Below are 7,594 nucleotides of genomic sequence, written 5' to 3'. Positions count from 1 at the left end.
CGCACTCATTCAGTTTGTCATTTAATGGTGTTTGCATATTTGTGTTTTTCATGTCGTGCTCATGTCCGTCATGTGTCATTACGCATTTCGTGTGTTGCACCATTCATGTCGTCATCGCGCCGTTAATTTACAATGTTTTATTGTGTTTTAAAGGGGGTCCTATGTACATGGACCCCCCCTTATTGGGCCACCCTAGGGGCCCATCTTGACTCCCTATATAAGGGAGAAGAGGGCGCCCTAGGTCGGCAGAACGGTGTTATTTTGAAAGAACTGTTTCCTTCACTTGGTCTCACTAGAAGAAGAACAGAGGAGGAACAAGGAGAAGAGAGGAAGAAGGGAAGACGAAGAGTCTAAAGAGCACAAAGAGAGAGGGGGTGGGGGCGCGCTGCCTGACTCACCCGCCAGTACCATTCCCATCGTCGCTGGAGTGCACGCCCTCTTTCTCCGTTCTATCACCGCATGGTGCACCAGCCACGCCGTGGATCGCCTGGTGTGGTTGGCACCGTTGCAACCTGTGTCGCCCGCTTGTTAGTGCCCTGGATGAGTCACCGCTTCACCACTGTTAATCACATGTGAACTTTCCTATCTTCCTCGGACGAGTCACTGCGATACTATCACGACAATCCGCATGTAGGTCGTGGGACACCACGCGACAAACTAATCACGCAACGCCCTAAGGAGGTGGCATGATGTCGGACGTCGTCTCAGGAGGTCGTGCGGTCAATACTAAGTATGATGGCTTGGTGCCGATAAGAGATGATGGTATCGAACGTCGACAGTGTTGTCGTCCGACGGATCTAAAACCCTAACGGGTTGATGTAACTACGATTGGATGAATGTCCTACGTGTCGTACGTGCAGGTGCCGAGCTCCAAGCTTGGACAGATCGCCGGGTGGTGACGATGGTGGCCCCTCGAACCTTGTCGGAGCGACGAAGGCATCTACGGCCGAACAGAATCTATCCGTACGACTCACACGTAACAGACGTACTCGTCCATACCGGTAAGACACCCAAAAGTCATAGTTTTCTCTCAAGTTGCCTCTCTCACCTACCTAGCCCGAGTGCAGTGGAGTCAGGATGATAATCTACTGTGAGAAGTAATTAAATGAGCAATGGGAGAGGACGGCGTACCTTGTCAATGGGCTCATGGTGCAGGATTCGTCGACGTCGGCGGCAATTCAGAGAGGGTGTAGTGGGGAGACGCCGGAGAACACACGGCGGCTCAACGAGCAGTGATGCTGGAGTTATTCGTAAAGGTCAGAGAAGAGAGGAGAATGAATGAGTTGGCAGCGCGTGCAGTTCAAACCAACAGGCGACGGGGCTGGCACAGCGATGGACGGCGCAGCACGAACTAAGAGGTCGGCCAAGGTGAGCGGCGCGGCAACGACAGGATAACCCTCACGAAGGGGTACCCATGTTTTGTGCAGCGGCTGTCGGAGTTATGCAGGCAGCTAGCACGGTGCCGCTCGGTCGGCCTAGTCAGCCAGAACGGGCAGGACGGCCGGTCGGTTTGGTCAGCTAGAGCTGGTCAGGTTGATCGACCGGGTCGGATCGGTCGGGGCGATCGACCAGATTGAATCGGTCGGTTCGATCAGCCTGGCCGGTCGGATCGTATCGGATCGGTCAGACCGATCGGGTAGATCATGACCAAATGGTCGGCCGGGTCAGAAGTTCGACCGGCTGCCAGTCAGGGCAGCAGCGGGGGGAGTCCGCCAACGGCGGCTCGGGTCAGCAAGCCACTCAGGGCTCCCGACGGCGTCGAAGGTTGAACACAGGTCCTGTAAGCGGTGCTGAATCACGACGACACCGGATCTCCGAGGGTATAACCGGGGAATTCTTCTGACCACGAACAAACATCAATGTTCCACCACTGAATTCTCGGGCTGTCGGGGTGATTCCGATCAATCAGGGAGGGTCGGACCAAGGCGGCACACCCAGATTACCATGGGGGGGGGGGGGGGGGAAGGGGGGGAAGAGGGAGAGACTCCCGTGTCCGTCGTTGAACCCCTTCCCGGCGCCTGAAATTGGTCGGATCCTAGCTGAGATAACACCGACTGAATCATGAGGGCTTCTTCCGCAATCTCCGTGGACAAGCGGTGGAGAATCTCACCGGAGTGAGAGTTCAGTCCCCGTCTTGCTCAATCGCTCTCCTCTTCTCCCTTCCTCTCTAAGATCTTCTCTATCGAAGGGGGAGACCCGAAATTCAACACGAAAATGCTTTTCTTCTGTTTTTTCCTGGTCTAAAAAGCTAGGGCGCCCCCCTCTTCCCTTATAACGGGGGAAGAGGTCAATGGGCCCCCTTAGCTGGGTCAACAAGGGGGGTAGAGTCCATTAGAGGCCCTTATATAACGGGGCCCCATTACACATTGAAGGGGAAATTAAGACATAAAAAGAAGAGAAAACAAGGGACGAAGGCCACGAGGGAGGGGATCCAAATTGGCTAAGGACCCCTCCCGTGACGACGACGATGGACGTGCGGAACGCGTCGCAACCGTGACGTAAAGACGAGGCAAGAAAAACACAAAACACGAGAAACAAACAACAAAAATGAAGATAGGATATTCAAGCATTATCACCCGATCTTCGATGACAGTGGCGGGCGGGGCGGACGACGTCGTAGACGACTTCAATGGTGTGCGCCATCATGGCACAGTTGACTCCCGGCCTCATACGCAATGCCACGGGTCTTCAAGGCCACTCGAGACCTCACCGGAGCCACCGTGCATTTGTTCGGTGTGTGGCCCCATCGCCGTCAGCAGGGCTGCCGAGCACGTGCTTGATAGCGCGAGCGCCAAAAAGTACCGCAGCCGGTCGTTGCCTTGCGCCGACCCCTTTGCCCTGTTGACTAACTGTGCAATCTTGTGAGCGAGCCGCAACCGTAGGATTGTCGCCTGTGATTGCATCACTCCTCCCTGTCTGCTTCATGCAAGACTGCTTATGCAATCGTGATGCCCGCCACTTGCTTGACGCCATGGAACGACGGCCATCGCATCGCTCACAGTCACGTAGGCTCTCCCGGCCTCGCCTAAGACACCGCGATGGCAATATCCTGGCCTCCTCCGTGATGCAACCGTGCTCCGCCCGTTGGGCCTGCTACTGCAAAGCCGGACACTACCTGTTTGCTAGCAGAGCCATTCGGCTGCCCTAGTTGCTTACACAACCCGAACACCTGGCCGTCGCCAAGCCGACACCGCCATGGTGCCCCGCGTCGCCATAGTCGGTGAGACCTTGCTTCTTCGTCCTCACCTATCTTCAGCATCACCACTCTAGCTCCGTATCATCGTTGCCTGTCGGGCGACGCCTTTCCCTCCGGCACTCCACCACAGCTGCCCGCACCGGCTCGCACTGACAAAGACTCTGACGATGAATGGCACCACCGTCGAGGTGCGTTGTTCTACTTTGCTCATAAGTTATATCACGTCTTTCAGTATACTTTAAGCTGCACTCCACCGCGCTTGCATTAGTTTAGATGAGAGTTCATATCTTGAAACTACATCTTGAGCAAATTCCCAGGTACAGGTCAATCCCGTCCGTTATGTGTGAGCGCCAAAAGAAACATTATATTTGATGACGTAGTCTCCACTGTCGCTCCGACGGAGGTCATGTTGGGTGCTAGAGGCCTTGACATGGATGAAGACAAGGATTCCATGCAGCGGAAGACACGTAACAGAATCAAAACTGCACCGATAAAATCATGAAATGATGTACCTTTGCACGGATCGCATCCGTGATTTCTTGGATCCCAGAGTGAAACGAGTCGAGTTACTCAAGTGTGCAGCCTCTAGATGTATCCACGCAATCCTCGTCACATCAAATCTCCTCCTTCTCGTTGAAGCCCCGTTCTACCTCCACCGTCGTCTTAAGTCATTTCAATCGTATTGGGCATGGAGAGCGGTGTTCAAAGAGGGGATGATGCCAGATGTCATCGAGGACGTCGTCCGGTCGGTACTGAGGACGATGGCTCAGTACCTAGATAGGAGTGTCGGACGTCGACGATGTCGTCGTCCGACGGATAGATAAACCCTAACGGGTATATGTGACTGTGATGCAATGTGAGTGTGTTCTACGTCATACTTGCAGGCTCCGACTCGACGGAGGCGCCGAGCTCTGAACTTTGATGGAGTCGCCGTGTGACGGCGATGGTGGCCTCTCACCTCTCGTCAGAGGGACGATGACATCTACGGTCGAAGGGAATCAATCCATAGGGCTTGTGACGGAGGCAAATTGTGTAATTAATTTTAAATGTTGTTGTTATTAATTTGCCTTCAATCAAATAAATTTATACAAATATAGAAACTTACTCATGTATAGCGTGAGCAAGGTCGTCTCCACAGGGACTGGCCTTTAGGTTTAAATTCGATAGTTGAGTTATCTTTATTAAATTGTAATAATAATACTAAAGATAATAAGAAGTGTTAAGTAATTAATAAGTATATAGTTTAATAGGGTAGTAAGAATAAGAGGAAGAAAAAGTATACTTAGAGAAGATAATATTATAATAAGAATATTGTTGTTATTAATTTGCCTTCAATCAAATAAATTTATAAAAATATAGAAACTTACTCATGTATAGCGTGAGCAAGGTCGTCTCCACAGGGACTGGCCTTTAGGTTTAAATTCGATAGTTGAGTTATCTTTATTAAATTGTAATAATAATACTAAAGATAATAAGAAGTGTTAAGTAATTAATAAGTATATAGTTTAATAGGGTAGTAAGAATAAGAGGGAGAAAAAGTATACTTAGAGAAGATAATATTATAATAAGATAGGTATAAAGGGAAAGTATTAGATATATGGCTATGTACTTATGGCTAATAAATGGGAATATTAGATATAGGGATCTATATTTTATAGCTACTAAGAGTAGGAAAGAATTAAGGTTTTAAGTATTATATTTAAGAATAGAGATAATGTAATTAGTAAAGAAATATAGAGTACTTAATAAGATTACTTAGTAATAAGAAGATAGAAGTAAGAAGAACTATATAGATAGGTATCTAACTATAATTTGACAACTAAGAATTTAGGTAAGTATAGATGGATATTCGGAAGGGCTGAAGGGGTAGAATACTATTTAAACTTAGTTTATATGTTTATATATATGATTTATACTCTTATATATATAGTTTATATCATCGATTCCAATATTAGTCAGTCGATTTAGTCGAACACCCCAAAGATGTTCGACTAAATGCTCGATAGGGGTCGACGCTAGAGGAATATGCTTAGTATTTACGTATTAGTAAGTTTTATATATGTTTTATAAGGGGATATCGATTTTAGAGGGGTGTTTCTGTCGAACACCCGAGAGGTGTTCGACAGAATGTCCGATATAATACCAATAGTAGTAAAGATGAGATAAGAGAGCAGATTGTGTCGAACTCCCGTGAGGTGTTCGACAGAATGCTCAAGAGAAAGCGAGATATATATATATATTTTTTTATAAGGTTTAATGGTGTAAACTTAGGAAAATTGAGTATCGTTCATCGAACACATTAGGTGTTCGATGAAATGCCAAAACGAGCCTGCGAGTCAGAATTTAACTAAATTACGATCGCGGATTCTGTTGAGTGAGGATTTAATTGTCCAGTTTGATATGAAAACCTGTGAATTAGCCGAGGGAACACTCAAATTGACCTGAATCGCCCTGATTTGAAGACGAGATGGGTGGCACCGATCGCCGCCGCCGAGCTTTGGTTTAAGGTCTCTCTCGGTCTTCTCCTCCGTCCGGGTGCGAATACAAGCTTCTTCAAAGCTTCCTCGGCTCCTCCCCCGCTGGCCACTGTCGCCTGCACTGTCACGACGCCGCACCCTGCTTCCAAACGCGGAAGGGATCTCCGCCGCCGCAAAGGGCTTAAGGTCGAAAGATGATCGAATTGGGGCTCCTCAGCCCCTCTTATCGGCTTGGGAGGGCTTCCCTTGGCCGTCTGATGGATAGGGGCTGCTCGGGGAGTCTTCCCAGGCCGTTGGATCGCCCAGCGGTCTCCCCTCACCGGCCGAGAACCGCTCCGACCGGCGGAGTCGACGGCCAGGGGCCAGATTGGACGGGAATGCCCCTGGCCTTCCGATCGTCCCTTTAAAAAGGTTCAACGGCTGCGATTAAATCACAGCCGTGAACCCGCTCTTACGGTGCACCCAGTTCCTCGCCACGTCAACGCCTCGTCAGCTTGCCTTATCAGCTGCCCCGTCAGAAGTACCTCTTCTGATTCGTTCGCCGCTGGGCCCCGTGGCCGAATCAGCCTACACAAAGGAAAGAAAGTCTTTAAATTTGGCGAGATCGATCTCTATCGTCCAATCCTTTTTAGAAAGATTGGATGGCCAAGATCATATCTGCCTCTTTAAAAGAAGCCCGAAATAATACAGGCTTCGGGCCTGATCAGCTCGAAGCCCGGTATGGATTTTTCTCTTGTTTTCTTCAGGATCTCGGCCCGTCGGGCCGCGATCCGGTTTTTTATTTAAAAGCCCGGCCCAATGCGATTGACCTTAAGAGGCATGGGGTTTTGCAATCCCATATTGAAATTTTTTAAAATATAGCGCTGTATATAAATGTTGATGCATTCTATCAATCAAATTCAAATAAACTACTTACCTCTCTTCTTGCGACCAACTGTGGGCCTGCGCAGGCTTTCCGTGTGCTCGACTTTCTTGGGCCTGATGTTTGCGCGGTGTAGGGCTTCCTTGTCTCCTTGTGCATGGGCCTCGCCGGCGGCTGGGCTGGCTTGAGCGTCGTGCGCTCGCTGGCCTGGCTGCTAGCTTGAGGCCTTGTGCTTGATATACCCCATAGCCCATGAAAAGCAATTTTTTTAATTTTTATATATAATACTTCTCTATCTTTTCTGCCAATTAAATACATATTTTTCTCCTGCGATTTCATAGAAAACATACTAAATAGAACACGAGACAATTTAATATGTATTCAATGTATATTTCACCTAAAAAATATTTAAGTTGTATAATGTGCATAAAATTGATATTAAAATGCATCATTTTCATAATTTGTTCTATTTAGTGCATGACATGCAATATTTCATGAAATAGAGTTAAATACACTTGAATTTATCCCAAAATGCCTTTAAAATATGTATAAATACATGACGTATAATAGGTTTATCAGCTCGCACGTAACAGAAATAATAATCCATACCGGTAAGACACTCACTTGCGTTTGTAGTTTTCTCTCAACTCTTTCCTCTCTCACCTACCTAGCCTGACCGCGGTGGAGTCAAGACGAAAGTACACTGCAAAAGGTAAAATAACAAGCGGCAGAGAGAGGGAGTACCTCATCGTCAGACGGCTTGTTGTGCAGGTTGTTCATCGATACGGCGCTCGGAGCGGGTGCAATGGAGAGAAGCGAGAGAGCGTCGACGGAGGGTGAAGAGGGGCCCGAGGAGGAGCGGCGCGATGGGAAGCTTCAGCCCAAGTGGGTGAGGAACCTGGCTAACACATCCCTACGGGACCGGCGTAGGTGGGGTTCGATGGCAAACGCAAGCGATGAGACGTCTCTACAATGGGGGGTGGGTCGTGATGATGATAACATGATAAATGAACCTATATTTGCATACATTTTAGATGTTTTTAGTATTATTAATTTATA

The 7,594-nt window shown here is 48.4% G+C and overlaps 1 long non-coding RNA gene across 1 annotated transcript; it reads right to left on the bottom strand.

Moving 5' to 3' along the window:
- Positions 1-256: 256 nt before the first annotated feature.
- Positions 257-2,229, bottom strand: LOC144716784 (uncharacterized). The gene is made up of 3 exons (XR_013584992.1): positions 1,307-2,229; positions 1,132-1,238; positions 257-536 (listed from the first exon to the last, which is right to left on the bottom strand). It is a non-coding gene; the product is annotated as an uncharacterized LOC144716784 (long non-coding RNA).
- Between the last annotated feature and the right edge of the window lie 5,365 nt (positions 2,230-7,594).

This window comes from Wolffia australiana, chromosome 2 (genome assembly GCF_029677425.1).
Source record: "Wolffia australiana isolate 7733 chromosome 2, ASM2967742v1".
NCBI classification, from domain to species: domain Eukaryota; kingdom Viridiplantae; phylum Streptophyta; class Magnoliopsida; order Alismatales; family Araceae; genus Wolffia; species Wolffia australiana.
Note: the sequence above shows the minus strand (reverse complement) of the source record. Positions and strands in the feature narration are given on the sequence as shown.